Raw genomic sequence first — 10643 nt, forward strand, 5'->3', positions numbered from 1 at the left:
CAGCCTGTATATTTAATCACCACACTTAAGTTTACCCTATTTCTTGTGCTGTAGAAGCCTTATATTTCAAATCCATTAGTTTCTTGCCACTAAACAATAAATTTTTACTGTGCATTTAACTTTTCCTCATTTTTTTGTTTGAATAGGCAAGATACTGATCTAATGCTTATTTTCTTACTTATCAACTAGACCTCAGCTTCTCCACCTTACTCAGTGGTAATTTCCATCTACTATACATTCTTTCCTGATCAGTGAAGTTCTCCCTCATCGTTTGCTTCTTTCTGTAAGAATTTAGTCATGGTTAAGACTCTATGCTTAAAACAAGGAATAAAGAAACAAAAAAATCCACAATTATATATCTCCCTCCAGTTCCCACTCTAATTCTCTTTTTGCCATCAAGCTTAATATTATACACAGTAATAAAAAATCACTCTTTTCACTTTTATGTCTTCAATTTACTCTGAAGGCAACTGTTTGTCACTAACTCCTGAAGATAATTTAAGCCTTCCATATCCTCTGTAGAATTGATAAAGCAATTGTTTTTCATTTGATCAATTTTGCAGTAATTAATTTTGTAATTGTTTATTTCCTTCTTGAAATACCCTTTCTTATGTGTTCACATTGCACACACTCTGATTTTCCAATACTCTTCCTCATGTCTTCTCATTAAGCACCTCCATATCCTCTTCATGCTCTTCTCCATATAATCATTCCTGAGGGATCCTTATCTCTCTTCTCTAGCTATGTTATCCCTATGCAAACATATCAAGTCTTATTTTTTAGTATTATAATACCTTAATTTTTGTTCATGGAATCATGATCTACACATTTGCTGAAATCTAGTTTTCTTTAACATATAACATCAATTCTCCCCATATCTAACCAACTGTAATATCTTTGTAAGAAAATTTTCTAATTATCCTTAATTTGCATATTTTTTACCATATTCAGTGTTATCAATTAAATAAAGGCCACATCCACTTTCACTTGAATTGTGATGACTATTTTTTTATTTATGCTGTTGATTGAATCCTGGCCTTCACCAGTTCCTTTCATACACACATGTTGTTATTTTTCTATAGCCTAAATCTGATCACTTCTCTGATCAAGACATTTCACTGACTCTCCACTACATTTAGAATCAAGTGCACTCTCATTAACTCTCATGATTCCATAGTCATCTGTTGGCCTGGTTTTTGTGAGCATTCTAGTCATATCTTACCCTACTTTGCAAATGAGAAACTCTTCTTAATGAACTATCTCTAATACTCAGAGAGTGTGGTACAATTTTGTCAACTATTTTTTAAAATGTATTATTTCTTCTTCCAGGAGCACCTTTTTTTTTTTTTTTGCTTTATCTAACTTACATTTGAATGCATATTTAAGCTTGCAAAGCCTTTGTCAGGCGTCCAAGACTGAGATAGGTATCCATCCGGCATGTTTTTAAAGTACTCTCTTAAAATGTAGCAGAATGCTTCATAATTTCCTATTGCTTGTCTTTCTTATGCTCTATGCTAAAATTTCATTAATCAAGGATTATAACTGACTTAACATATCCTCAATAACATGTTTCTTAATAAATGTGTTCAATTCATAATTTATAAAAAAGTATACATTACTTTCCTCAGAATAATAAAATCGTTTTGTGTATCTGTTTTTATTTAGATGTATCCCACCTTCCATAGTAGGTCTAGTTCACATTATTTTCTTTTGCACATGTTCTATTCTATCTGCAAGATTACAGTCCTATATGGTTGAGGGAATGGTGGGGATATTTATAGAAGTCTGAAAGTTAAAGGTAATAAGGATTGAGACAAATGTTAGAGATGACTAATATTGTCTCACAATTTTGAGTTTGTGGAGCTAGAAAAGTGTTTGGAAAGCTATTTCTGCTAGGAAATAGAATTTTAAAGCCTGGACCTTAGGAGAGAAGCCAGAGCCTATGATCTGAAATTAGTCTGCATAGAGTTAATATATAAGCCTAGGGTTTTTGATGATACGGTTATGTAAGATGACTGAGAGAAATGAGGACTGTGACCATAACTTGAACTTTTTCCCCCATATTTAAGGTATGTAAACAAGAAAGGAGTAATGAAAGCATAGCAGGAGAATTCATAAAATTCTAGGGAGACCTGGATATATAGAAAACAAAAACATTTTAAAGAGGAGTGACATTTATTTATTTCCAGTGTTATTCTGAAGAGATACCAGAATGGTATTATCTGAAAAATGACTTTTGGATTTGGTTGTCAGGAGGAAATCTGTGACTAGAGGACAGAAAATTCTGTTTGCAAATAATTTATTTTAAATAAATACATAAATATTTAATGAATTGAGCAATGACTATTTGAAAAGGTCTATTAAAGCACAATAAGGAATGTTAAAAGGAAGATCAAAATTCCTTAAGACTTATTCCTTAACTGCCAAGGGCTTAAAATCAGCTGGGTAAAATATACATAATAGTGCTACAATTTATTGAACCATGCCATGTACTAAGCATTATATTGAGTATTTCCTGTATTTTATCCCCATAACAAGCCTATGAAATAGGTGCTGTATTATCCATACTTTACAGAAATATGACCTTTATAAATATTAATATCTTTCTCAACTTTACAAGGGTAACCAATGACAAAAGATGTATTTGAAAATTTATCTGACTTCAACTTTGTTCTTTCAGAATTTATTATTTAATTATAGAAATCATAATACATGACAGATTGAAATAAGTATTATAATGATGTTTTCTTCTATATGAAACAATTAGTCTAAGAGAGTTCCTGTGTCTATATGGAAAAAAATTATGTGAATATTCTGAGCATTTAAGAGGTTAATGGTTGTCCACCTGGTATGATTCAATATCTTATCCAACACAACTATGCATGTATTACGTGAGCTGACTTTTGTTAGCTAATCTGAACAATATTAGCCTTTCTTCCAGACCTTTGCCTGTAGACAATATTATCTAAGTTAATGATACCATTCCTAACAAATTTAGACTTGGAGCTAACATTTCTTTCTAATCCTGTCTCCTTAATAGCTGTTATTTACATGTTGGTGCTCTGGATAACTGTTGTATTCCACATGAACAGTGAGGCAAAAAAAAAATAAAGCTCATTTACAGTAAGGAAAATGAAGAAGGTCCTTCTGAGAAAGATGGCAGCATGAGAGGAGAGACAGAGGCTTCCTCTTAAAACTGGATACAATTAGAAAATTTAATTGGCGCAACTAATCCTGAGAGAACAACAGGAAAGAGGATGGTGTCAGACTGCATACACCTGAAGAAAAGAGCAGACCTCAATGAACGGGTAACATACCAGAGCTGTGGCTCCGTTGGACCTGAGCCCTTACCCCACCCCAGCTCACCAGTGGGAGGAAGAGAAATGGAGCAGGGATGGGGTGGAAGGCTTGGGACTGCTGAATACCTGGCTCCAGAGATCTGCGCTGGGAGCACAAACCTACATTTCATGGTGCTTTCATGAGACTCGCATGACTACCGGGTTGGAAAGTCTCTGGGGAGACTGGGATTCCAGCCACTTGTGGAAGGCAGGGATCCATATTCAGCTGCTCAGGGACACAAACTTATACCTGTGTGCCCGGCCCACTGACTCAGGCAGTGGAGACAGGCACAGCAGCCGGGAGGTGGGAGCAGCTCTTTCCTCCCCCCAGGCACCAGTAGTACCACTCCCCTGCGACCCCCGACATTGCTTCAGGGGTTGAGCAGCTCCAGAGACTACAGCTTCTGGACACTAGAGGGCACCATATACAAACATGCAATGCCAAAGGAACCTTGTCCAGAGTAAAATAATTAATACAACTCCCAAGAAAGATTTAAATGATATGGACCTCATGACTCTTCCTGAAAGGGAGTTCAAAATAAAAATCATCAACATTCTAATGGAGGTACAGAAAGACATCCAAGAACTCAGGAATGAATTCAGGTCAGAGATCCAATCACTGAAGAGCACAATGGAGGGTATTAAAAGCAGGTTGGATATGGTGGAGGAGACAATAAATGAAATAGAAACTAGAGAAGAGGAATACAAAGAAGCTGAGGCACAGAGAAAAAAGGATCTCTAAAAATGAAAGAATATTGAGAGAACGGTGTGACCAATCCAAGCAGAACAATATTCACATTATAGGGATACCAGAAGAAGAGAGAGAAAGGGATGGAAAGTGTCTTTGAGGAGGTAGTTCCTGAAAACGTCCCCAATCTGGGGAAGGACATAGCCTCTCAGGCCATGGAGATCCACAGATCTCCCAACACAAGAGACCCAAGGAAGACAACACCAAGACACATAGTAACTAAAATTGAAAGATCAAGGATAAGGACAGACTATTAAAAGCAGCCAGAGGCAGAAATAAGATCACATACAAAGGAAAGCCCATCAGGCAAACATCAGACTTCTCAGCAGAAACCTTACAGGTCAGAAGGGAGTGGCATGATGTGTTGAATGCCATGAAGCAGAAGGGTCTGAAACCAAGATTACTTTATCCGGCAAGATTATCATTTAAATTTGAAGAAGGGATTAAGCAATTTCCAGATAAGCAAAAGCTGAGGGAGTTTACCTTCCACAAACCATCTCTGCAGTCTATTTTGGAGGGACTGCTATAGATGGAAGTGTTCCTAGGGTTGGACAGCAGTCACCAGAGGTAGTAAAACCATTGTAAGGAGGGTGGAGCAGCTGATTGTGAGGCAAATGCAAAATTAAATTGACTAACCCCAAATCAATCAAGGGATAGACAAAAAGTACAGAATTTGATACCTAATATATAAAGAATGAAAGAGGAAGAAAAAGGAGGAGAAATAGAAAAGAACCTTTAGATTGTGTTTGTAACAGCATACTAAGTGAGTTAAGTTAGACTCTTAGATAGTAAAGAAAGTAACCTGGAACCTTTGGTAACAACGAATCTAAAGCCTAAAATGGCAATAAGTACATACCTATTGATAACCACCCTAAATGTAAATGGACTGAATGCACCAATGAAAGGAAATAGAGTCACTGAATGGATAAAAAACAATCGAAAGATCCAGAGTAACAGAATTGATAAAAATGCAAGACCCATCTATATGCTGCTTACAAGAGACTCACCTCAAACCCAAAGACATGCACAGACTAAAAGTCAAGGGATGGAAAAAGATATTTCATGCAAACAATAGGGAGAAAAAAGCAGGTGTTGCAATACTAGTATCAGACAAAATAGACTTCAAAACAAAGAAAGTAACAAGAGATAAAGAAGGATATTACATAATGATAAAGGGCTCAGTCCAACAAGAGGATATAACCATTATAAACATATATACACCCAACACAGGAGCACCAGCATATGTGAAACAAATACTAACAGAACTGAATGAGGATATAGAATGCAATGCATACATTTTAGGAGACTTCAACACACCATTCACACCAAAGGACAGATCCACCAGACAGAAAATAAGTAAGGACACAGAGGCACTGAACAACACACTAGAACAGATGGACCTAATAGACATCTTTAGAACTCTACACCCAAAAGCAACAGGAGACACATTCTTCTCAAGTGCACATGGAACATTCCCCAGAAGAGACCACATACTAGGACATAAAAAGAGCCTCAATAAATTAAAAAAGATTGAAATTCTACCTACCAACTTTTCAGACCACAAAGGTATAAAACTAGAAATGAATTTACAAAGAAAACAAAATGGCTCACATACACATGGAGGCTTAACAACACGCTTCTGAATAGTCAATGGATAAATAACCAAATTAAAATGGAGATCCAGCAATATATGGAAATAAATGACAACAACACAAAGCCCCAAATTCTGTGGGACGCAGCGAAAGCATTCTTAAGAGGAAAGTATATAGCAATCCAGGCATATTTAAAGAAGGAAGAACAAACCCAAATTAATTGTCTATTGTCACAATTATCAAATTGGAAAAAGAAGAACAAATGAGGGCTAAAGTCAGCAGAAGGAGGGACATAATAAACATCAGAGAAGAAATACACAAAATTGAGAAGAATAAAAAAATAGAAAAAAATCAATAAAACCAAGAGCTGGTTCTTTGAGAAAATAAACAAAATAGATAAGCCTCTAGCCAGACTTATTAAGAGAAAAAGTGAATCAACACATGTCAACAGAATCAGAAATGAGAAAGGAAACATCACAATGGACCTAACAGAAATACAAAGAATTATTAAAGACTACTATGAAAACCTATATGCTAAGAAGCTGGAAAACCTAGAAAAAATGGACAACTTTCGAGAAAACTACAACTTTCCAAGACTGATCAAGGAAGAAACACAAAATCTAATAAACTGATTACCAGCAAAGAAATTGAAGCAGTAATCAAAAAACTACCAAAGAACAAAACTCCCTGGGCCAGATGGATTTACCTCGGAATTTTATCAGAAAAACAGAGAAGATATAATACCCATTCTCCTAAAACTTTTCCAAAAAATAGAAGAGGGGGGAATACTCCCAAACTCATTCTATGAAGCCAACGTCACCCTAATACCAAACCAGGCAAAGACACCACCAAAAAAGAAATATACAGACCAATATCCCTGATGAACGTAGATGCAAAAATACTCAATAAAATATTAGCAAACAGAATTCAAAAATATATCAAAAGGATCATACAACACGACCAAGTGGGATTCATCCCAGGGATTCAAGAATGGTACAACATTCGCAAGTCCATCAACATCATCCACAACATTAACAAAAAGAAAGACAAAGACCACATGATCATCTTCAAAGATGCTGAAAAAGCATTCGACAAAATTCAACATACATTCATGATAAAAACTCTCAGAAAAATGGGTAGACAGGGCAAGTACCTCAACATAATAAAGGCCATATATGATAAACTCACAGCCAACATCATACTGAACAGTGAGAAGCTGAAAGTTTTTCCTCTGAGATTGTCAACAAGACAGGGATGCCCACTCTCCTCACTGTTATTCAACATACTACTGGAGGTCCTAGCCACAGCAATTAGACAAAACAAAGAAATACAAGGAATCCAGATTGGTAAAGAAGAAGTTAAACTGTCACTATTTGCAGATGACATGATATTGTACATAAAAAACCCTAAAGACTCCACTTCAAGACTACTAGAACTGATATCGGAATACAGTAAAGTTGCAGGATACAAAATTAACACACAGAAATCTGTGGCTTTCCTATACACAAACAATGAGCCAATAGAAAGAGAAATCAGGAAAACAATTCCACTCACAATTGCCTCAAAAAGAATAAAATACCTAGGAATAAACCTAAACAAAGAAGTGAAAGACCTATACCTTGAAAACTACAAGTCACTCTTAAGAGAAATTAAAGAGGACACTAAGAAAGGGAAACTCATCCCATGCTCTTGGCTAAGAAGAATTAATATCATCAAAATGGCCATCTTGCCTGAAGCAATATACAGATTTGATGCAATCCCTATCAAATTACCAACAACATTCTTCAATGAACTGGAACAAATAGTTCAAAAATTCATATGGAAACACCAAAGACCCCAAATACCTAAAGCAATCCTGAGAAAGAAGAATAAAGTGGCAGGGATCTCACTCCCCAACTTCAAGCTCTACTACAAAGCCATAGTAATCAAGACAATTTGTTACTGGAACAGGAACAAAGCCACAGACCTGTGGAACAGATTAGAGACTCCAGACATTAATCCAAACATATATGGTTAATTAACATTCAATAAAGTAGCCATGGACATACATTGGGGACATGACAGTCTCTTCAACAGATGGTGCTGGCAAAACTGGACAGCTACATGTAAGAGAATGAAACTGGATCACTGTCTAACCCCATACACAAAAGTAAATTCCAAATGGATCAAAGACCTGAATGTAAGTCATGAAACCATAAAACTTTTAGAAAAAAACATAGGCAAAAATATCTTGGACATAAACATTGGTGATTTCTTCATGAACATATCTCCCCAGGCAAGGAAAACAAAAGCAAAAATGAACAAGTGGGACTATATCAAGCTGAAAAGCTTCTTTACAGCAAAGGACACCATCAATAGAACAAAAAGGTACCCTACAGTATGGGAGAATATATTCATAAATGACAGATCCGGTAAAGGCTTGACATCAAAAATATATAAAGAGCTCACACACCTCAACAAACAAAAAGCAAATAATACAATTTAAAAATGGGCAGAGGAGCTGAACAGACAGTTCTCTAAAGAAGAAATTCAGATGGCCAACAGACACATGAAAAGATGCTCCACATCGCTAGTTATCAGAGAAATGCAAATTAAAACCACAATTAGATATCACCTCACACCAGTAAGGATGGCTACCATCCAAAAGACAAACAACAACAAATGTTGGCGAGGTTGTGGAGAAAGAGGAACCCTCCTACACTGCTGGTGGGAATGTAAATTAGTTCAACCATTGTGGAAAGCAGTATGGTGGTTCCTCAAAATGCTCAAAATAGACTTACCATTTGACCCAGGAATTCCACTTCTAGGAATTTATCCTAAGAATGCAGCAGGCCAGTTTGAAAAAGACAGATGTACCCCTATGTTTATCACAGCATTATTTACAATAGCTAAGAAATGGAAGCAACCTAAGTGTCCATCAGTAGATGAATGGATAAAGAAGATGTGGTACATGTACACAATGGAATATTACTCAGCCATAAGAAGAAAACAAATCCTACATTTTGCAACAACATGGATGGAGCTAGAGGGTATTATGCTCAGTGAAATAAGCTAAATGGAGAAAGACAAATACCAAATGATTTCACTCATCTGTGGAGTATAAGAACAAAAGAAAAACTGAAGTAACAAAGCAGCAGCAGAATCACAGAACCCAAGAATGGACTAACAGTAACAAAGAGAAAGAGACTGTGCAGAATGGGATGATAGGGAGGGGTAAAGGTGGGGAAGAAGAGAGGGGGTATTATGATGAGCATCTATAATGTGGGGGGTGCATGGAGAGGGCTGTGCAACACGGAGAAGACAAGTAGTGATTCTACAACATCTTACTATGCTGATGGACAGTGACTGTAAAGGGGTTTGTGGGGGGGGCTTGGGGTAGGGGAGAGCCTAGTAAACATAATGTTCTTCATGTAATTTTAGATTAATGATAACAAAAAAAATGTTGGAAAAATGAAGCAGATGCTCAAGAGGAGAAATTATATGGAGAAATAAGGAGCCCTGACTTCATTCTCCTTCAGTGTCCCACTCCATTCCTTACTTATAGATGCATCACAGCTATTTTAGTACATAAAACAACTTGTAACTTTGAGGAAATTCCTGCTGCTAACTTACATTAATGGTAGTGTGTTTGACACATATAAAGTGCCCTAAATTCTGTGATTTGAGATGTGAATATATAATACAAAGACAGAATCAACAATACTTGAAAATTTTTTGGCATCAAGAACTGAGAGAAATAGATAATAGTTTGATTTTAGAGATTTTAATCAGCTCAAGAGAGGTGATAATAATGAAATAAATAAAATAGGACTATGAAATGGGGGAAAGTGACAATGATTTTGGAATCAATGTGTTGTGTTGTTTGATTTTCTGGAAGAATATGCCAGTGAAAATTTTCAGCAAATCCTGGATATTGGACCCAATAACTAAAGAGTGTTGTCACGGTTGAAGGCAAATCTCTTAATGTTATCTAATACATGCATGATATCACAGAGGGAGATAATATAAGGAGAAAAGAGAAGAAGATTGAAGATGAAAACATAATCAAAATTTAATGATGACTTCTGATTCCAGCAAGGACAGAGTAGTAAGTATAAGCTTTACTCTTATGCCACAAATAATTATAAAACTGATAGACTATAATAAATGTTTTTCATATATTAGACACCCTTGAAACAAGGGTAATACATGAGGTGAGCTCCACAATTACTTTGGCTTCCCATGTGGTTATTTTCCAAACCATATTATAGGTAACTCTGTTTAAAACAAACCAATATAAAACAGGAGAAAGCTGCATTCTTGGTTGCTGATGTAGCTGAAATTTTCTGGATAGAGTACCAGATTTGAAGGAACTATGAAAAGAAAGAACTTCACACATTTGGATAGATCCCTTTGATTCTCTGATTCTGATTATTAAGCCATATATGCTTGAAGTGAGACTGCATGAGAGCTTGCAGGGAACAAATACCAGCTAAGTGAAAATCAGCCTATTAAGAGGTTATGAGGTAAATGGAGATTCTGAAGGTTTCACAGTGATCATAGACTTTACACCTACCACCAGCTCCAGAAGAACAATTTCACTCATCACCCAGACAATCAGTTGAAATCCCATCAAGGTAACATCCTTATGGTGGTACTTTAAACCACAAAACTAAACATCAACGTAAACATAGGATAGGCAGATCCATCAGTAAAATAATTTTGTGTCTCCTAGAGCATAACTCAAACTGTTTGGAGGAATAAAAGAAAATCTAGACTTTAAACAATTTTATATACCCTAAAACAACATATAAGAAAAGTATTTTGATATGGAAGAAAACAGGAAAATATGACACATAACCAAGACAAATCATAGTCAATACAAATAAACACAAAAATGAAACAGCACCAGAAATATGAACTATGTTGTCAAATGGAAGTATATCTATATATATTATATACAAACACACACATATATTTCTCATT

The sequence above is a fragment of the Manis javanica genome, chromosome 3, assembly GCF_040802235.1.
Source record: "Manis javanica isolate MJ-LG chromosome 3, MJ_LKY, whole genome shotgun sequence".
Taxonomy (NCBI): Eukaryota; Metazoa; Chordata; class Mammalia; order Pholidota; family Manidae; genus Manis; species Manis javanica.